Genomic DNA, 23,375 nt, shown 5'->3' on the forward strand with positions numbered 1-23,375 from the left:
ACTTTTCGGCACCTATTGAGGGGATGGAAAGTAATAGCTTAGTTCACCCAATTGCTTTGTTTTAAGGGCAAGATTTATTGTCGTTTAAATGTGAGGCCTTCATAGCTGTGTTGTTCAGCCATTGCTTGCCCAACACCAGTCCTCAAGAGCCACAAACAGATCTGGTTTTCACCTCTAGAGATGGCCGGGGATAGACAGGAGTTTCTCAAGACCCCTTCGGAAGGCTTTTTCACATCAGGGATATCAACATGAATATGCATGACATATATTTTCATACAATGGAGGCAGTGCATGCAAATCTCTCTCATGCATATTCATTATGAATATCCAGAAAGCCAGGCCTGTTTGTGGCTCTTGAGGACCAGAGTTGGCCATGCCTGCTGTAGGGTGCTCATAAAGGAGGGATGATCAGATTAACAGTGCATTTCCGATTCAGGGTGAACAGATTCCTCGCTGGTTCACCCTCCTCTCTCAACCATGACCTCTCACTCCACTGTTTCAAATACCCTTACTGATACAGAACACAGATGAACTGAAACGCACTCGTATATGGTTTGCCTGAAACTCTCTTTATCTCCTTTAACCTTCTGTAGCTCTCTCCATTCCTCCCTAAAGGCACTGACAAGCAACCCTATGTTCTGGCTTGCTTTAATCTAGTTTGAAGCAAGCAGCTCAAACCATGGGGAAAAGAGGACTGCACATACTCCATTTAGCACATCATTACAATACTGAGCCACACACTAGATGTCAGCTGGAAAAAGTGCTGAAACTTTATAGTTTTGGGGGTTAATGTTCATATTACTATTGCATACATATTACTGAGGCTAAACATTTTGTGCTTATTTAGTGCAATAGCTGCTAAATGGCATTATAGCATGTATGTTCATTTTTAACATGCATGCAAAAATGTTTTTTAGCATTGAGTTGTAATGTATAGGCCCCAAGACATATCCATTCTTGTTTTATTATTTTGATCTCTGCAGTCTCTGACTCATAACCTGAACTTCAAGGAGACTTCTGTTTGCTTATCAAAGCACAAATTATTAATGATGTCTGCCAGTCTTAAACAAAACAAGTCAATCAAATAACACTTTGTGTTGTATGAAAAGCAGAGCAATGAGAAACAATGACCTTGCGGCTAAGAGAAAAATCCACCTTGACAAAAGAAAGAAATGAAAAAAAATAAAACAAGGGAAGGAAACCCTGGTGAGTTTAATAAGGAAAATGCCACTAATACCAAGAAACCTAACAGGGGTGATTATATGAATCACAAGAAAAGTGCAATAGGCCATCTATATGAAATTTGTTTTTCACACTTTTAGTGCAAAAACAACAGCTCTGGCGAGAAAGGTCAATCCCACCCACACATTAATCTCCAATCAAGCAGTACTCTGAAAAATCAAAATGTGATTGCAAATCTCTCACATGCCAAGATTGAAGTTTGGGGGGTTTTTTTTTCATTTCAATCTGTCTATTACCACTGACATTTTTGCATTCATTATGGTCAGGGGATAGCAGGTGAAGTGAGCATTGTGCAAAGACAACTGTTCATTTCACCCTATTTTCCACATGGGCAATTTAGTAGAAGAAGCCATATGAAACATGACTTGCCACCAGTAATAAAAACCCATAAAATTGGTTTACAACTAAGGATGCAACGGAGAAATCTTTATGAAGCTATATATTATTCCATTATTATGGTGATGATAATGATTATTTCATTCAAAATGCTCAGCACAAGCATATCTCCTTATTCCAATTCAGCTGCTGTATCCAAACCGTCATGATTTCTGTCTCCTATGAAGAGTGCAGTGGTGAAGGGAAGAGAAGGAGGAGAAGGACGATGACTCTCTTCGAGACAAAACATGACATGAAGGCCATGAGTAACAAAAACCATGATTTGTGCATGTGCTTAATTCTCTGTTAAGTCTTTTATTGTTGATTATGTGGATTTTGCTATGTTTGAACAAGAAAATGCACTTCATAATCTTTTTGTGATACAGTGCATTTAATGAGAAGCAGCTATTCGTCTCTACAGTACTAATAACAGAACGTTTCTTCCAGATCTCTAGGAGCAATAGGATTGTTCGCAAAGGCTCAGTGTCTGAAGCAAATGATTGAATATGAAAACGTATTTATCTACTGATTAAAAACACATAATTTGTTAAATACATCACCTGTATTTGAATTTTTAAAAAAATGCTACATATACACATTTAGAAATGTATCGAGCCATTTTTTTCTCCAATCAAAATACCTTGCACTAATATGACTTTGTGCCTGTGGTATGTTATTAAAATTTCTCAATGAAAAGTGCTCTAAGGGCTTGATTCTACTGTTTAACAACTAGAAAGCAGGCTAATGCAAATAGTTATTCACACTGGCCAGTGAATAAAAATATTTTTTCTAAGTTGAAGCAAGGGCTGCATGGAAAGTTGAATAAGGCGAAATTGTGCAATAATGAATATATAAATGTGGCATTTCAAGCCTACCCTACTCTAAGCCATTGGGTGCATTAACTGTCTCATTTCCCTGTGCATGAGCCTCATTCTCCTTTTCAGACATGCATAGTCACTTGGGTGATGTTAGTCTTCTATGGAAAATTAGTGAATGCACACACAACACACATCAGCCATAATATCAGCACGACAAGAAACCAAAATACCTGCACATACTTCTATCTCCACACTGCCGTATTTGTACCATCCTCTGAAACACGTATTCACCTCATCATCCTAGGAATCAATGGAGAAACTCCCAGCACCCACATACACAAAAAATTCCAATAAGCATAATCAGAAAATAAACTGCCAATGCTTTAGAAAGTGATAGGGTATAAGGAATTGTTGACATGTTAGGTCAGGCCATTACCAAACAGGGGAAAAAAAAACACTTGTTTCCATCTACACAAGATTTCTATTGCATTGTTCATTAACAGCTGTCCTCGCCATGAAGAGACAACATTATAGGATACTAGCCATACATTTCTTCTGTTTATTCGCTGCCTTACTGACTATTAAAAGCACAAACACACTAAATAATATTCCCCAATAGTTAACTTTGCCCCAATACTTTTAAAAATGAAAATTTCCCAAGCAAAACTTATTGATTCCTTTCAGCCACCAGCAAGGTGATCTCCTCTCAGTGCTCCCACTGGTGAATAAAATAGAAAATGTCATAATGCCTCTGTATCGCTCCATAGTGAGACCCTACCTTGAATACAATTCTGGTCGCCGCATCTAAAAAAAGATTACGATGGAGAAGATACAGAGAAGGGCGACCAAAATGATAAAGGGGATGGAACAGCTCCCCTATGAGGAAAGACTAAAGATGTTAGGACTTTTCAGCTTGGAGAAGAGACAGATAAGGGGGAATATGATAGAGGTGTTTAAAATCATGAGAGATCTAGAATGGGTAAATGTGAATCCGTTATTTTCTCTTTCGGATAATAGAAGGACTAGGGGGCACTCCATGAAGTTAGCATGTGGCACATTTAAGACTTATCAGAGAAAGTTCTTTTTCACTCAACGCACAATTAAACTCTGGAATTTGTTGCCAGGGGATTTGGTTAGTGTAGTTAGTGTAGCTGGGTTTAAAAAAGGATTGGATAAGTTCTTGGAGAAGTCCATTACCTGCTATTAATTAAGTTGACTTAGAAAATAGCCACTGTAATTGCTAGCAACAGTAACATGGGATAGACTTCGTTTTTGGGAACTTGCCAGGTTCTTATGGCCAGGATTGGCCACTGTTGGAGACAGGATGCTGGGCTTGATGGACCCTTGTTCTGACCCATTATGGCATGTTATTATGTTCTTATGTTCACTTGGTACAAGTTTCTATGGTAGCATATATATAATGCAACTAAAAGCAGTAAAGTTATGAATCTATGCTCCTTGAATCTCTCCCTCAAGGTCTCTTCTTCCTCCTTGGATGGAATGTAAGGCTGCCCCAGGCACTTATTTATAAGGATTCTCCTGAAATACAGGGAATCTGCTGCTTGATCTTGACCCCTCCAATTTTCTTCTCTCCTCTTTTGTTGAACCTTGTGGACACTTCCTTTGTAGTCTTCACTGGGTGAGCACCAGAGTGGTAACTCTTCTCCTCCTCTTTCCAGCCAAGTATGGTATCTGATGGGTTTCCACTCTTTCTCCAAATTTTGCCTGATGCGCCGCAGTTTATCAGACTGAGGGACACAGGGGTGACTGAAAGTTCAAAAACCACACACTAAACCTCAGTCAGCAAAGCAAAACTCTTTTTTCTAGAATACTGGTAGAATGGAAGGGTGTGCAATCTGTAAATATATATTGCCAGAACAATATTCCCAACAATATTCCAAATAATAACTTCAAAAATCAAAAAATAGCTAACTAGCAACTAAAGTATGACTTAGCAGCAAATTCCTCTCCCAATGCCTAGGATACTTTCCAAGGGTTTGGGACTTTAAAATCAAGTATTGGGAAACAAGAAATGCAAGCTCTTGCTCTGTTTAACTTCAATTAAAAATTGACATTAGGAGTCACTGACTGACATGACTCTTGATTGGAACATTACAGCAACCTCCAAAGGGGATGCTTCAGCAAGATGGTACACTCTTCTACTCTATGCTGAACAGTATGACCTTGCTACTAAGCCGCACTCCTTAGTATGGATCCCAATGGAGCCCTACACATGCACATGTCTTCCTACAAGAAAATTAATTGGCATTATGCAAATGAATTAGATGCAAACTGGATCTGAACATACCCTGAACACTTGGACTCGGTTTTGAGTTTGTGATGAAAGAATACCTGTTAATAGAGGGAAATCCAAATAACACGCAATGAATGATAATAGAGTTACTGTAGATTAAGGAAAATACACAGCAGAACTTTAACTATGCCTTCTGAGTTCATAGCAGGAATTTCAATAGTAAATCACCCTACTATTACTGATAAAAGATATTCATAGATCAGAATAGCAGGAGTCAGCTGTTTTACTGTATATCCCACACAGCTGAAAACTATGTTCCATGAGTTCCAATTCCTAATGCCTTTGAGACCTGTTATTACTGCTATGATAAACCCACGCCTGACTACTAGTTTATACCTGCCTTCCCCCATGTCTTCTGAATGTAGCGTTCAAACTATAGCAGCAAACACCAAACAACACTATTCAAGAGCACATGTTCCTGGTGAGGGAGTAAACGTATTGCGTGTCGGTTTAGATGTTAAGGTTGAATGGCGCAACCTTTGCTCTCACTGCTGCAACAAATACACTGGGGCCTCCCCAGCTGGGCATATACGCCACTGCTGTGTGCTCAGGGACTTGATAGACTCATCACTATACTAATATTAATTAGCTTTCAACTACGCAGCCTTTTCACTGAGAAGCTTCAAAATGTAATCAAGCATCAAGATACAAAGAAACATCACAAGTTTATTTTTAGGAACATTTTTTTTTTTTTAATTTACCAAAGCATGCAATGCAAAATTCCCTCCAAAACTGGCTTAGACAGTGATATAAATTGGTTTTCATTGTGGCCTGAAATTGACTTGCAGTTCAGTACTTCAGTCAGAAAATAGCTGGTGAAATGCCCTGGCCTTAGAGCTTTTGGACTGTGGGCTCCTTTCATCATGTAAACAAATGCTTCAGATTTAAAGCTTTCCCATAATTGTTATGCTAACCTTGGAGCAAAACCTCTCCATTTGCATTTGAAGGAGCTAAATATTGGGCAAGAAAGAAAGCACTCTTTTTAAAAGCATGAGAAAAAATGTTCCTTCTTTTCGGTCCCCAACCATCTGGGCAAGTTCTGCTTCTCTCTCTTTTTCTCTTGCTGTGGCAAAGACAGAAAAGAGGAAAAGGGGGTTTGGGTGGCGGGAACCCTGTTGAAAGAGAATTAAGAAATTCCTTCAACCTGTGAATGAATGCAGCTTCCTAAAGGGGAGGGGAAACTGTTCCAAGGTGGGGGGAAGAGAGCAGCAGCAATAAAGCCCTGGAGTGGAGCAATGTGAGATGTATTTGTGTGTTTTGTTGCTTCATGCTCTGAGAGCAAAGAGATTCCTGATTTCAAAGCCAAGTTTCTTTATAGACTCCACTTTAACCTCTAGAATGATGGGAAGTTAATATCACTCCCTGGCATTTCTGAGGAGATAAGTACTCAGGGTCAGATTTACCAAGAATTTTTCCCATAGATACAAAAAGCCCGGATTTCTAAAGTATTAAAATACAAATCACATAACTTGACGAGGCGAGCACTTATTGCAATCAGGGTTTACAAGCTTTTTGGTTAAGTGTGCGCTTTAGTATTTTGGGCTTTTGGGGGGAGAGGAGAGGGGGATATAGTTTGGAGCAAAGGGACCTTTTTTTCAGCTTTGTGCTTTATTTCACTTGCTCAACTAAAGTTCTGAGTTTCCATGTCCTTTCTGGACCACAACCAAAGGCAATGCATTTCTCGCCTGCTGCTGCCGCATCCATCCTCCTTTATCCAGTTTCACAAGCTTGTAGAGCTGCCTCATCAGCTGCGGGCAATGTCTCACTGCCACGTAGCACAGCAGTCCATATCCCATGAACCCCCCCACCCACACACACACTCACTCACACACACACACCACACACACACACACACACACTCACACACATCCACACACACACACACTCACTCACACACATTCTGCTACAGCATAGATAAAGGTAAGAGGCAATAAGGGTGGGAACCTGCCATTGAGGATCCAAACTTTACATCCTCATTTTCAAAACCCAGATAGTACATGCTATGTCAGTCTAGCTGGAATGTCTGTGAGCTAAATTATATTATACTCCTTCTTCTCAGCTGCATTCCAAGGACAAAGGAGCAGAGCTAAGAGTCAAAGCAGCAAGGGATACTCATTATTGCAGATCAAGACAAAGCAAGCAGAAGAAACAGTCACTCAAATCACATATCAAAAACAGGCAGCAACAAAAAGACTACACGCATATTGTACACACCACAGAGTACTCTTTCTTGCAGATCCCTTCTAGATATGTTATGTAGTCCTTTCTCTTAAAGTATATGCACAACAGTTAGAGCCCAGGGAAATTGCCTGCTATATCCGACATCAATAGCTGAGAGGAACAACACACCTGCTGTGTTTTTTAGTCCAAAGACTTAGCTCCACAGGGTAAGTGCTACTTTGTTACAGAGCTTTATGTATTTGGGGGCAGTTTTGAAACCCTGTAGGTATTTTGCTGCAGGGACAAAGTATGCAGCTTAAAAGTCTTGTAGGATTTCAACATCAATGTGATGGCCGTAGTTGGCCAAATTCACCCCTCCCCCCCCCCCCCCCCCCCACACACAACACACACAAACACACATTCTCCCATCCCTTTTTGTTTTGAATAAAAGTACCTGTCTTGTCCAATAATGTGCATACTTTTACCCATAGAAAGGAAGGGCAGTTCTCAGCAGGTCTTTTTTTTTCTAGCGGTAAACAACTATTAATCTGTGAGAAAAGTCTGGAAACTTGCTCTCTATAAGGTGACTTTTCAAAATGTTACGTGCGTAAAAGCTAGCATAGGTGTGCTTCCTCCATATTTTGTAAAAGTCAAAAATACTTGTGTGTTTACAAATTTGTGTGCATATATGGGCAGGTATAAAAAGGGGTGATCTAGGTGTGTTCCAGGGAGCGGCCAATACTTACACACGTAAGTTGCTATTTTAAAAGACACGTGCATGCATTTTCCAATTTGCTAGCGTATTTGTATACCTGCTAATTATCTGGCATGAGTGATATTAAATGTGTCTGTTGTACAGTATTGACTGGCTGAGAGGTCTGGGTAAATGGGGGAGTTCAGACTGAAGAACAAGGAAGGTCTCAGTGACACTGGAGAAGGACTGGGCGAACTGTTGGATTAATTGGTAAATTGGGTAATTAATTTCATTTACACACGCATGTTTTAAAATTGGCCAGATTACACGAGTAAGTCCTATTTTACTTTTACGTGTATATTTTTAAATGCGTAGGAAAATTAAGTGCGTTCAATGCATTACTCTTTCGGATAGTAGAAAGACTAGGGGGCACTCCATGAAGTTAGCATGGGGCACATTTAAAACTAATCGGAGAAAGTTCTTTTTTACTCAACGCACAATTAAAACTCTGGAATTTGTTGCCAGAGAATGTGGTTCGTGCAGTTAGTATAGCTGTGTTTAAAAAAGGATTGGATAAGTTCTTGGAGAAGAAGTCCATTACCTGCTATTAAGTTCACTTAGAGAATAGCCACTGCCATTAGCAATGGTAACATGGAATAGACTTAGTTTTTGGGTACTTGCCAGGTTCTTATGGCCTGGATTGGCCACTGTTGGAAACAGGATGCTGGGCTTGATGGACCCTTGGTCTGACCCAGTATGGCAATTTCTTATGTTCTTATTGATATGCCTGGTTTCAATACATTGCATGCTTTCATGCGTAAACCTACATACACGTGTATGTTGCAGGATAGAGATATGCATATTTCATACAATGCGTATATATTATATCCTATACATGGGCTATAAAATACTACTGTAAAACTATGTATGGCCATATATGTGTGTATACACTGCCACGCACAGTTTGAAAGTTATCCTCTTAGCTTACAATAGCTATTTTATGGAGGTTAATCTCAATTGTTTTCAATGCTAGGCCTAAACAGTTGACTCTATTTTTACAGGAAAACAATAACTGTACAGCTTAAAAGAAACTATGTAAGTTATCAACTGCTCTTTGAAGGGAGATACAGGGGAGGAGGGGGTTAAAGATGTTTACAAGCTTTCTGCTGTCACCAAAACTAAGTGTAGTGCAGACAGCAGGACCTTTTTCTAAAAGAAGCAGTTTTTTTTGTGGGGTGGGGGCTCGGGGAGTGGTTACTGTTACAACAATGCTGTAATTGTCTTTGCACATAACTTTATTTGCACATAAACAATTACTCATGGCAATTACTATATTCTTGGCTAACTTTTGCATAACTTGTCTTTAAAGTTTGGAAGCTTGCAGATTAACAAAACTCTATAATATATGCAATTGCCATTAATCAGGGTGATAACACAATCTGTGCACACTTGAAGTTTTAAAAGCACAAACTGAGGCACAGGGATTTTCTCATAACTTTGTGAAATTCTAATAGGCAATGTACAGTATATTAGCCATACTTTGACAAACAAGATTAAGGATACTTTTGACATATAGAGTTCTTTTACAGCTTGATTGTGTGCTGCTGTAAATGCCAGGACCTCTGTAGCATTGGATTTGTTGGACCGAGGTGGAGTTGACACCATTGGCTGGTGGATCCAGTTGAGGCAGAGGCCCAACTAGAGCTTTGCCTATACCAGTCTATGTTCCCCTTGGGTTAAGCCTCTGCTGATGAGATGGAGATCTGTTGAGGGCAGAGCATATATGGCACAGGCAAATCTGGAAGTAGGCTGGGGTCAGTGGCAGGCAGCATTCAAAGATGTCCCATAAGCAGGCTATGGTCAGTGGCAGGCGGCATGCAAGGAGGTCCAGGAAACAAACTGAGGACAATATTGGGTATCTGTCCAAAGGAAAAGCAGAATGACTAGGCAGGGCAGGAAGGCAAGGAACAAAAAAGGCGGGTAGACGAAGAGACGTGGAACACTGAAGAATATATCACAAGAACTGAAAACAATGATGACAAACACTGGAACTAAAGAACAAGGATGAAGAATGCTGAACTGAACTGAAGATGAAGACACAGGAATCGGAGAATGAAGACACTGAAGCAACTCACACTACTTAGACTGTAGGGAGCTACCACTAAGACTTGTGGCATTGCTGTTTGTGCTCGGGATACAGGCCCATGCACCCGGTGCTAACGACACCCTTGGTCATAATACATCTGAATGGACTTATTACATAAGCAGTGCTGATTTTAAATCTTCCAGAAAAAATGGCTAACTCAACTGATCTGTGGTGATGTCCTTTCGTGGATTGCAAGCTGGCTAAAAGACAGGAAACAGAGAGTAGGATTAAATGGTCAATTTTCTCAGTGGAAGGGATTGGGCAGTGGAGTGCCTCAGGGATCTGTATTGGGACCCTTACTTTTCAATGTATTTATAAATGATCTGGAAAGAAATATGACGAGTGAGGTAATCAAATTTGCAGATGATATAAATTGTTCAGAGTAGTTAAATCACAAGCAGATTGTGATAAATTGCAGGAAAACCTTGTGAGACTGGAAAATTGGGCATCCAAATGGCAGATGAAATTTAATGTGGACAAGTGCAAGGTGTTGCATATAGGGAAAAATAACCCTTGCTGTAGTTACATAATGTTAGGTTCCATATTAGGTGCTACCACCCAAGAAAGAGATCTAGGCGTCATAGTGGATAACACATTGAAATCGTCGGTTCAGTGTGCTGCGGCAGTCAAAAAAGCAAACAGAATGTTGGGAATTATTAGAAAGGGAATGGTGAATAAACGGAAAATGTTATAATGCCTCTGTATCGCTCCATGGTGAAACCACACCTTGAATACTGTGTACAATTCTGGTCACCGCATCTCAGTGGCAGATTTTCAAAATTCAGTGGCAATTCTGTGGCAAATTTGCTTATATTTGCGAGTTAAATAGTGCTTTTTAAAACTTTAGAAAAATAAAGTCCTTTTCTGACATTTTTATGTTCAGATAGTTTATATAGTTCTTTATTAGAAGAAAGAGGATCTTAGTGATTGGTGCTGGAGGGAAAGGGGAAGTGATTAGGAGATGGCGAGGAAGGAAATCTGAAGCAGGAGGGTTAGAGGAATAAGGAATAGAGGAGGACAGTCACAGAGGGAGGAGAGGGATAGGAAATGAGAGGAGGGGAGGGGAGGGGAGGGGAGGGGAGAAAAGAGGGATCGGGGGATGCGAAATAGGGGAGCTGGGAAAGGAGATCTAGGGTCAGAAGAGTAAAGAATGATCTAATCACACCGCTCACCCAGGCATTGATTTTCTCGCGCATATCCTACAACCCCTCCATTCCTCTCAGTCACTGCCTCGCCACACACCCCTCCTTTCTCCTCATTCACAGAGCATAGCCCCTTCCATTCCCTCAACGACATCCCACAGTACTTCCAAATCTCACTCACAAACTCCCTGTATCACCTCTGATCCCCTGACTCACTATCCACCTGCATCGCTTCTGATCTTCTCACTATTTTTCCTCCAATCACCCACCACTCTCACTCACAGTGATAAGGGCAAAGGGCCACCGGCGCCATTTCTCAACGCAGCCGTGGCCAGAGAGCTGGAGATCGCGTCGGGACCCCCTCACTGGACCCCAGGTAATTTAAAACATTTTTGGGGGGGGGGTTCGGGAGGGTGGGGGATTTGTTTTAAAGGTTCAGGGTGGGTTTTAGGGTTTTTTTGGTGTGCCGGTTTTCCCGCGCCCTATTTAACGATACAATACAAATGCCCCTGATGATAAATCGGGGGCATTTGTATTGTATCGTGCACTCTAACGATTTTGGACAATTTTAAAATTATCTGACGATAATTTTAATCGTTCAAAAACGATTCACATCCCTAATAAAAAGCACATCTGCATTTGAATACGTCAATCGAAGGAGTCCAAAGATATATTTATAGCAATACCTATAATATTATTATAAATACAGGTATTCAGTTTACAGGGTTTTGTTTTTTTTTTTATTGTTTTCTGGGAATTTCAATGTTATAACAAAAAATATCAATGGAAAAATGACTTTTCCACTGATTTCTCTCCTATGTGTTATCACAACATCATTTTTCACTGATTTATTTTTGCTATAACATTGAAATTCCCAGGAAAAATAAACTAAAAACTAAAACTGAAGATCTCTACCAATATCCTGTAATTGACTCTGTCCACCTGACCATCTCACTCATATCTGATATACTATATATTTTATCTACACTAATGTTGTTACTTATATACCTACTGTACCAATCTAAACCAATACTGCTATTACCTACTGCACCAATAATCATCTGCCTAATGCACTATTCTTATGCATCAACATCCTTAGACCTATAGTGGTTGTCATCCTATATAATCTCTGTCAATTTATATGTACCAATATCACTGTTTTAGTCTCATTTGTACTAGATGTACCTGTAGCTCATAACAGAAAGGGGGACTATATATCACTCACCTCATGCTTAATAACCACTGTATACCGCTTTGGATGAAAATGTAATTTCAAAAAGGTGATAAGATGGGATAAACACTGTGGATCCATAAAGTCAAGAGGCCACCAATGAAGAGTGGGTGACTCACCAGAATGACAGCTACTGCCTGGAGACAATACCCTTATTCAATAAACATACACATGCTTACTGTGACTCCAACATCGCTCTAAGCTTCAACAGCAAGAGGAAATGTGGAAAAATGGATTTACACTCACAAAGAGGGGAGTAGCTGGCTTGTTACGGCGGTTACTACCCCAAACCAATAAGCCTGATACTTCACCTTCAATGCATATACAGCATAGTTCTCTGCTTCAACGACAGGGGAGAAGAAAAAAGGGTTCGCACTCACAAAGCGGGGAGTAGCTGGCTTGTTACGGCGGTTACTACCCCAACCAAATGTGTCTGATGCTTCACTTTCGATGCATATCCAGCATGGCTCTCTGCTTCAACGGCATGGGAGAAGACTGATACATCACGCATTTCCAGCATAGCTCCCTGCTTCAACAGCAGGGGAGAAGAAAAACAACCAATAAGGACTGTATAACATAGTCTGGGTAAAACAAATAAGCATGGGTGTAGCTTGCTTATTGCGGCGGTTACTACCCCTACTACCCCTAACTAATCAAGCTAGATATTTCAGTGGTGGGGGAGGAAGGTAAATAGAACCAAGAGCTAAGAGAAACAGATAAGTATGAGAGAAAAAATGTGTGAAGCTTGCTGGGCAGACTGGATGGGCCGTTTGGTCTTCTTCTGCCGTCATTTCTATGTTTCTATGTTTCTATGTGATTAATAAATCATAATAAATAAATAAATATGGAGTTTCTATAGAGGCCATGCCTTCTGCACACGCTGAATATTTTTTAAGGTGCTTGGCCAATATCTCTTTTCCAAAATCTGAACAACTTCAATTTTTCCCTTCAGGCCAAAAACAATATGAGTAAATCAAGCCCAAAGTGATTATCTGAATGTTGTAATTTCCTATAAAAAGCCTACTCAGTATGGGGAGATTTGCTAAGGGGAGGGATAAGGGGATAGCAGGGAAAGGTTGACATAGCAGAGAAGGACAAACAAGATTTGTTACTTCTATGCCATCCTATGCATGATAGAACAAACTTCAGTCTTAAAAAATGTACTTACAGCCAAAAATGCACATACCGTCTGCTTCTTAAACTGTGTGCATTGCTTTTCAGGGAAAAAGTATCCACAGAAAGCGAAGGTGCAAAGTTCTGCGGGATTTTTTTCCCTAGCCAGTTTGCAAAGGGAAAGTATACGTGTATTTTCCCTTTAAGAACTTGTGGAGAGTCCACAGGGGGAAAACAATACATTGTTTTGAAGATTGCTCCCACAATGGAGATTAAAAAAAATCAGTTCTCCACAGACTTTGCTGTTGGGGATATTGAATAAAATGTATTAGCTCTCCTCCTCCAGAGCCACGGTGGCACTGCAGACAGCTTCAAAGCTTAGACTTTCCCCTTGTCTATACTTTCTAAAGAACAATGGTTACTATAAAGTGCATTAAGGGGGATTACTGGACAGGGTATCACAGGTCTCTGTGATACCTAGCTGCTTGAGTTGGTTTTGGTAGTTTGCTGTCCTCAGTAGATGAGATAACTCTTCAATGCCCCAGCAACCTGGTAATAGACCTAATGGTGATTGTCATCCTGCTGTATATCACTGCTGATTCTGGGTGGGTTTGTCATAGCCAACAGTTTAAGTACTTGTCCAACCAACTGGTTTGGGTTTTTTTACCACTCACAGGCTACATGAGAATTCATGCTGAATTTAACTCAGTTGAAATAGTGCCTAAGCACAACTATGAGATAAAGTAAAAGCTAAAGAAAAGTGAAATGCCCCCAGGGAGGGTAATTTAATAACCGCATGGGGAGGGCTCTATTTTGCACGTAACCTTTTACATGTAGACTTTAGCCCACATTCTCAAAGCAAATGTATGCACACAAGTTTGCTTTGAAAATGCTTGGATAAATGGCCGAGTACACGCACAGATTTCAATGCACAAAGGTGCGTCTGCTGTGTGGAGGACATAACTTGAGTGAGGTAACTTATGTGCATACTTTTTAAAATAAAAATGGATGCATGTTTATTTAAATCGCAATTCCGCCCCAATCTCTGTCCCCCTGGAATGCCTCTCCCCATTTTACATAAAGTACGTGCATATGGTCCAGGGCTATGTTAGATCAGCCATTTACATGCCTAAAATGTGGATTGATGCACGTAAATGGCTTGACATTTCATCTCAAAAAATCATGTTGAAAATTGTCCCCCACCTCCACCCCATCCCCTACTACTGTCTATTAGAGACTATTCAGGGTTTCAAATTGAGATTGTCCAATCCAACAGTTGTGTTTCATGATCTAAAACTCATGATCTGGTAATCTAGCAATTTTGAGTTTATTTTAATGTTTTTGAAATTGTTGCGTGTGCCGGCCGTGGCAGGCCCACGGCCATCCCCCTCACCCCCGTTTGCATGCTCCAACACCTGGTTCTGCCTTTCTTGTGGCCATGGGCAGCTGCCTCCATGTCCGGGCCACTCCCCATGCTTCCAGCTTCTCCGCGGATGTCCCAGCTCCTTGGCGGGCCTCCTCATGTGGTCTGCAGGGAGACGCCACCGTCTCGCGCCGTGCCCCTCCCTAGGTGCTCGCGCGTGCATCGGCTCTGCTTTTAAAGGGGCCGCAGCGGGAAACCACCCCGCAGCCCCGGATGATAACATCACTGGGTCCCGGTACTTAAGGCCAGGCCCAGCCAGTGCTTCCTTGCCTTGGCAACAGGTCTCCATGCTTGTCTTGTGCTTAGTTGCTTGTCCCTATGTTTCCTCCGTGTTCCTGGTTTGCCTGCGTTCCTATTCCTAATCCTGGTATCCGTTCCTGCTCCTCTGTTCTGTGTCTACCCTGCTTATCTACTACTGATTGATACCTGGCTTGACCTCCACTACATCTGACTACGCTCCTGCCCGTCTCCTGGTTTGACTTTTGCCTTGCCTGACCATTCTCTATCTGACTCCTGGTTTGATCCGTGCTTGTCTTGCCACTCTTCCTTGCCTGCCGCCTGCCCTGACTTCAGCCTGCTCTACCAGGGATATGAATCGGGTGCCTGATCGTTCCCGCTTTCGGGTTCATCTGGCCACGAGAAAATCTCATTTTCCCCCGGATCAATGTTTATTTTTCATGAAAAATCGTTTTTCTGGTTAGTGCGTTTATTTTTGTTATTTTTTGTTACTTTTTGCTATTTGTTAGCATGTGCACTAACATGAGTTAGCTTGCACTAACCAGAAAAACGATTTTCACAAAAATTCAGGGAAAAAATGTTCGTTTCTAGTTTTTAACCAATATATATTATGAATTAAGAAATGTCGTACGATATTTCAATTTGTTATAAAAACAATTCACATCCCTATGCTCTACGACGCTACTGTTGAACCTTCTCTGGACTTGGCCTCTCAGACTTTGGCCTGTTCTTACTCGGGCACCCTCTGTCTGTCTCCTGTTCTCATTTGCGCCTGGGTCTCTGGACTCTGCCTAGTCCGGACCGGATCACCTACTTCTATCACTGATGCTGACCCCTGGCTGACTATCTCATCATCCCTAAGAAGACCTCAGAGAGAGGCCCACATAAGTCCAGCCGGCCCCGGTACCCAAGGGCTCAACCTGCGGGGAACAAGGGCTGGTATTGGCAAAGCTCCAGCCGGCCTCCATCAGTCAGCCAGCTCCACCTGCTGATGGTGGAGACCCTTGGGCTTGCCCTGTGGGTAGCGTCAACCCCACCTCGGCCCAAGGGTCCACCTCCTGCACATCAGAAATCACTTTCCAATCACAATTCAGATTCACATTTAATCAAACTGATTTTTGGGGGGCTGTATAAGTTTATGGTACCCCTAAAGATGCAAAAACAAGTAAACCAAGCCTGCTGGATTGCAAAAACTGATATATATATATATATAGAGAGAGAGAGAGAGAAAGAAAATTTAAAAAATTGAAACAATCTCTCCTCCAATCATTTGAAGCAGCCAAAACTAGATTATAAAAATAATGCTTTTCTTGAAGAAAATGACAGTGGTGCACTGTGAATGATGCAGCTGCAATAGGCTCCACAGCTGGATGGACCCCCTCAGCAGACACTAGGGGTGTGCATTCGTTTTGAACTTAAATGGAAAACGCAACTTATTTTTTTTTTTAACTTAAAAAAAAGATGAGGCTTAAACGATCGGATTTCCAACTTATTCAACATAGCTATGTTGAATACGTTGGAAATTGCGATTGTTGATCTAAATAAAAATTTAAACCCCTCACCCTCCTTAATCCCCCCCCCCCCAAGACTTACCAAAGCTGGCCAAAAGTTCCGTGAGGGTCCGGGAGCGGACGCGTGGGGAATCACGTGACGTCCGCGTCACGTCGGAGTGATGCGGCGTCACGTGATTCCCCTCGGGTTCGCTCCTGGAACCCTCGTTGGGCCCAAAAGGCACTTTTGGCCAGCTTGGGGGGGTCAGGAGGCCCCCCCAAGCTGGCCAAAAGTTCCTTTTGAGCCCAACGAGGGTTCCGGGAGCGAACCCGAGGGGAATCACGTGACGCCGCGTCACTCCGACGTGACGCCGACGTCACGTGCTTCTTGCAAAGGAGTTCAGGAATGGGGTCCTGACCCCGCTGGACCACCAGGGAGTTTTGGTAAGTCTTGGGGGGGGGGGGGGGATTAAGGCGGGTGAGGGGTTTAAATTTTTATTTACACATATGGACATAGACTCAACTTATGGAATTCTCCATATGTCCATATTGACCGCAAATGGGACCCCCTTTCGACTTATGTACTTATGAACTTAAACTTTTGGTCTGCACATCCCTAGCAGACACACCTCATAGGCCTAAACATAGCCCTGTAGTAGAGGTTAACAATGGAAGAGGAGGTCATGCAGGCCAGTATACAGAAAAGCAGCATACATGCAAGTGATTAAGATGAAGGGCAGGAAACAGAAGAGGGGCGAGAAAGGGAAGACAGAGAAAAAGAGCAGAAGGGAGGAGGGATAAAGAGATGGGAGAGAGAGAGAAGTTGAGGGCATAAAGAGTGAGGAGGTGAAAAAGGACAGAGTAGGAATGGAAGGAAAAGAGAAGGATGGAATGTGAGAGAGGCTGGTAAAGAGTAAGAGGTAAGGAAAAGAAAAAAGAAAACAGTAACAAAACGGAGACAAAGAAAAACAAATAGAGGTAAGTGAACCACACCAATAAATATGAAAACAACAAGAATGATACACAAAAACAAATAGATAATAAAATAATAAATATTACAAATTTAATATCAATAAAAGCATAGTTACAATAAAATCAAACAGAAAATTAGCACAGTGATCGATCCTATACCCAACATGGCCATGTTTCAGCAAGATGTCCGCTTCAGGGGTGATTATATATTTATTCTTCCTTATTCCCTCCTAGCTAAGAGAAGAGGCTGACCCCTGAAAAAAAACAAGCTTAAAATTCACAAACCAGCTGTAAAAATTCCAAGGTACCCTAAGAGGCACCAGAAATAGTAAACTGAATATTCTTCCTTACTTATTTGCAAATTGAAATCATAGCTCACAGTGTATAGTCTGCAGCACTGCACCATAGAAAAGTAAAATAAAATTATGAGGAAAGAAACAGAGGAAATACAAATATAGAAAAACATGGACGAGAAAACAACGGACAGAAATATTAAATGAAGAAACCTGAAAGTAGGATACAAAATACAATAATTTAAAAAAAAAAAATCCAAGAAATTGAGGAAATTCCTGAAGATAGTGTAAGGACTTTTGCCTAATATAAAGCAAATCCATACCCTCCCATAGAGAATGGTACAGTCCAGTACATCCCTCTAGTTTCACAGTAAGTGTTTCAGGCCAGTAGGATATATACTGTGATTCCTGTGCGAATTGTAGAGATTTCTCCAGGAGAGTTGGAGTGCGAGCTGCGGCCAGTGGCTGTGTAGAGAATTAGGATGCCAGAAGAATCTGGAGGCCCTGGCGGGATCTGGCACAATCCCCAAACCGCTTCTTCTGTTCACCTTCTGTTGCCTTGAGCAACAGGACTGTCCCTGGGTAAGACTGCCCATAATCCAGCGGATCGGTCTTACCAGTACACTGCACCACATGTCCATTGGATCTGAGATGGGGCATGGCATCTCTGGCCAGCCTTCAATCATGCTTCAGTTGGATGTGGAGGGAGAAACCCCACATTTTTGACTTGGTGACTAGGCAGTAAGACACTGCTACCCTAACCACTTGATTCAGTCACTGATAGAATCTCTGCAGCCCCTAGCAAACAGATAACCCTGGTGCCCTGCAGCCTCCCACCCAAAACTGAAACTAAAACCACTGGGAATTCTACACCTCAAGCACAGAAGAAGGTGGATGAAGAACAAAGAGGCATTTTATTAGTAATTGTTCATATATTAATTACAGTGGCAAGTGCAAAGGACAGAGGATAAACAATGTGCAGGATCAAGAGGGAGAGGAATTTAGTTCTTGGTTTCCAGGGTCCCTTGATAAGGTGAAGAGGATGGGACAGATGAAGGTATTGAGGGTTAGAAAATGGGCACTGGTGAAATCCCCTTATACAGGTCCTTGGTGAGGCCCAACCTGGAGTACTATGTTCAGTTCTGGAGTCCATATCTCAAGGGGGACAGAGATAGGATGGAGGCGGTCCAGAAAAAGGCAACCAGAATGGTGGAAGGCGTCCATCATAGAACCTTTGAGGACAGGTTGAAGGACCTAAATATGTGCTCTGGAAGATAGGAGGAGCAAGGGAGACATGATACAGACCTTCAGATACATGAAAGGTATTAATGATCCACAATTAAACACAAACCTCTTCCACTTGAAAGATATAAAGAGAACAAGGGGTCATGATATGAAACTCTAGGGAGGAAAGCTCAGATTGAATGTCAGGAAATGGTTCTTCACAGAGAGGGTGGTAGATGCCTGGAATGCCCTTCCGGAGCAGATGGTGACAATGAAGACAGTAAAGGACTTCAAAAAGGCCTGGGACAGACTCTGTGGATCCCTAAGGTGCTAGATCCAAAAGTCATGGGGATTAGCAGTAACAACAGTAAGGGAGAAATCAGTAAGGACCTCAAAAGGGAAATGGGATCGACTCTGTGGATCCCTAAGGTGCTAAAACTAAGAGACATGGGCGTAGCAGTAGAAAAACAAAATTGTAATTGTAGTTGTAACCATAATGGCAAAGCAAGGGCCCAGACTAAAGGTCTGTGAATCCAATTTAAATAAGATTATGGGGCAGACTGGATGGGCCATCTGCTCTTTTTCTGCCATCAATTTCTATGTTTCTATGTTTCTAAATGGAGGTGTTGAAAACAAAAAAATAACTCTAGGGTCCAGTCCTCTCTTTATATATAAAATTGCACAGCCGTGCATATGTTTATGCATGCAGTCCATGTACATATAACCCTACCATGTATGTATAACCCTACCTTTCCTTACCACACCAAGCCCTGCTTCAGTCTAAGGGGAACTCTGCACTGGAGTTTCTGGAGTCCTCCCCAATTTCCTGATTTACAGGCCGATACAGTAAAGTTCGCGGGAGAGTGGGTGAGCTCCCACTCTCCCAGTGCACGCACAAGCCAGTGTCCTGTGCGTGCGATTTAGTAAACTAAAATATTTAAATTAGGGCCGGCGGTAAAAAGAGGCACTAGGGACACTAGCGCGTCCCTAGCGCCTCTTTTTGACAGGAGCGGCGGCTGTCAGCGGGTTTGACAGCCGACGCTCAATTTTGCCGGTGTCTGTTCTCGAGCCCGCTGACAGCCACGGGTTCGGAAACCGGACACCGGCAAAATTGAGTGTCAGGTTTTCAACCCGCGGGCCGATTTCAATTTTTTTTTTTTTAACTTTTTTTAACTTTCGGGACCTCCGACTTAATATCACCATAGAAATTTCAGTCAGAGGGTGCACAGAAAAGCAGTTTTTACTGTGCACTTTCCCTGGGCCAGCAGAAATTAGCGTCTACCTTTGGGCTCTCCCCCCTGTAAATTCTTTGTAAATTGCATGTTATTACTTGTAAATATTTCCCCTTCTCAGTTACCCCTCCCATAAACTTGTTTACTGTTGACACTTCATTTTAGCAGTGTCTTGTTTATCCTCTATTTTTTTTTCTTATAATGTTCTTCTGTGAAGCTTCTTGCTATTTTTAGTTATCTGTAAACTGAGATGATGTTCCCAATGTATCTCGGTATATAAAATGCTTAAAATAAATAAATAAATAAATAAAACTTGAACTACCTGTCTGATAATGTAGTTCTAGATCTCTGACCACAGTTGCACAAACAATGCTAGCACCATCATTCAGTTTAAAATTTAATCTAAATTATTTCCAAAGGAAAATAAAAGTCAAAATCTAACTGGGGAAGTTAGAGAAAAAATGAGCATCATCACTAGCAGCACAACTGCTCACATCATCGGGAGAATGGGTTGTTGTCTTTCGCTTGCATGACACAGTCAACCACACCCTGCTGTGCCATCAGATGAAAAAAATTGAAATAGGCGGAAGTGTACTCAAATGGTTCTCCTCCTTCCTAGCTGATAGGACATTCCAAGTCAAACTGGGCAACCATTTTTCTGACACATTCAAAATCGATACAGGTGTCCCTCAAGGCACTGCACTCTCTACCATACTTTTCAACATTTATATGCTTCCACTATGTAAATTACTAGAACTAGGAATCAACTTCTTCCTATATGCTGACATACAGTTCTACATTCCTAATACCAGATCAATTCAAAATACAGCATCAAAACTCTCAACATACTTGAAGGCAATACAGCAAAAGCTAACTCAGCTTAAATTAACTCTAAACACAAAAAAAAAAACTGAAATCGTGTGGCTAAGGAGAAACCACTATAATTAAACCACCATCCCTAGACCGGGGTAATTTTCACCTTACACCCTCTGAACAAGTGTGGGATCTAGAAATACAGATCGATGAGAACATCACACAAAAAAAAAGCACATAAACAAATTAATTAAAACAGGATACTCCAAGCTCTGCAAATTTTACATCAGTTGAAACCTTTTCTAACATTCCAGGGCTTCCAAACTGTTTTACAAACACTAATATTCTCAAACTTAGATTGCTGCAACTCCCTATTAGAAGGCCTACCTTTAGGACTATTAAAACTATTACAGCTACTACAAAATGCCTCAGGAAGACTATTATTAGGGGCAAGGAAATTTGACCACATCACCCCGTCACTGATAGGTCTACACTGGCTGCCAGTACAATCAAGAATCCATACTAACACTTATTAGGTGTGACTCTCCAACCATACATACCACAACGAACACTAAGATCACAAAACAAAGAACTATTAATGGGCGACAGTTATTAAGAGATGTAGTGGGCCAGATTTTATAACATGCACGTGGGCATAGATTTTATAACATGCTCGCGCAGCCGCGTGCATGTTATAAAATCCAGGGTCGGCGCGTGCAAGGGGGTGCACAATTGTGCAACTTGCTCGCGCCGAGCTGAGCAGCCTTTCCTTCTGCCCCCCTGCACCTTCCCCTCCCTTCCCTTATCTAACCCACCCCCCAGCCCTAACTAAACCCCCCCCCTGACCTTTGTCGAAGAATTTACGCCTGCCTCCGGTCGGGCATAATTTGTGTGCACCGGCTCTCCATCCCCCGGCCCAGTGGCTGTTCCGGAGGCCTCGGTCCCGCCCCCAGAACGCCCCTGGGCTGGCGCCCCGCTCACGGCCCCGCCCCTGGAACGCCCATTTTTTCAAGTCCCGTGACTTCCGTGCATCCCGGGGCTTGCGCACACTGCCAAGCCTATGCAAGATAGGCTCAGCGTGCGCAGGGGAAGGCAGGGGTAGGTTTTCGGGGGTTACGCGTGTATTTTACACACGTAACCCTTTGAAAATCTACCCAAAAGAGTATTAAGACAACTCACTGACTACCTCGTGAAGGTTATTTAAAAGAAACTTAGTAGTTAACATGTTTTAATGTTGTGTTGACCTTAATGTGAATGTTGCTTTTATAAACCATTGTGATCTTCTTTTGGAACCATGGTATATAATTTGCCTAAATAAAATAAATAAATAAATGATGATGAGAATGAAAGGAAATGCATAGACATACCTAGTGAGACACACAGCACTAACACCACAGCCCCCTTGCTGTTCTTGCAACATTTAAGCAATAAGCATCCCTTACATTTAAACGTCTGAGCTTTCCATTTTTGCAACAGTCAATTCAGAAGTTACCCGGCAGAAAGCTAAAAGGATTTTATGTTTGCACCTAAAAGGTCAGAGCACCTTCCCCCTGGCTAAACATCTTTCTCTTTTTCTCCCTGCCTCTCTGGTATGAGTGTATATAGTTGATAATGAAAGGCACGCTGCATAAGCTGGTCTGGAAGGATGATGATAGAGGATATTACTGATGGACTGATTTATGTTCCTGCTGCAAACACACAGTGCCGGTTGGTAGCACTCTACTAGGACACAAGTCAAACAAAATCACTAGTCGCTCTGGAGTGGGACTGGGTCTAAAATTCTTTCAGTGCAGGATGTAGCCAGCCAAATTTTGTGTGTGTGTGTGTGTGTGTGTGTGTGCGTGTGTGTGTGTGTGTGTGTGAGTGAAAGAGAAAAACTGGCTTAGAGAGTTTCCCTACTGCAATAGAACTACCCTTCTTAAGCTTCCTTTTTCCTGGCCTGGGTCTGCAACATCGCACCTGCTCATCTGTCTAGAACCTTTTGCCCACTCCCACCCACACCCGCACCTGCATCCTCAGTCTCTTCCAGCACAGAGAGATTTTTTTGGGTGATGATAAGGTCAGGAGTAGGAGGGACGGGTGGAAGGTTGTTGGCCCGCGCCATCTTTAAAAATGGCGCGGGCCATCCAGTGCTCCTACCATATGACAGGGGCCGGCCAATGGCATGGATACCCTGTCACATGGTAAGGGCAAAGGGCCATCGGCGCCATTTTGATTAGTGGCAGCCGACGGCCCGGGAGTGGGAGATCGCTCCCGGGACCCCCACTGGACCACCAGGTACCTGTAAAATGTTTTTTGGGGGGTCGGGAGGGTGGGGGAAGCAAAGGGATTAGTTTTAAAGGGTCGGGGTGGGTTTAGGGGTTATTTTTGTGTGCCGTTTTTCCCGCCCTCCCCCCAAACGATAAGAGAACCCCCACGATCAATATCGTGGGGTTTTCCTATCGTTTCGGGGGAGC

Source organism: Rhinatrema bivittatum, chromosome 2 (genome assembly GCF_901001135.1).
Source record: "Rhinatrema bivittatum chromosome 2, aRhiBiv1.1, whole genome shotgun sequence".
Taxonomy (NCBI): Eukaryota; Metazoa; Chordata; class Amphibia; order Gymnophiona; family Rhinatrematidae; genus Rhinatrema; species Rhinatrema bivittatum.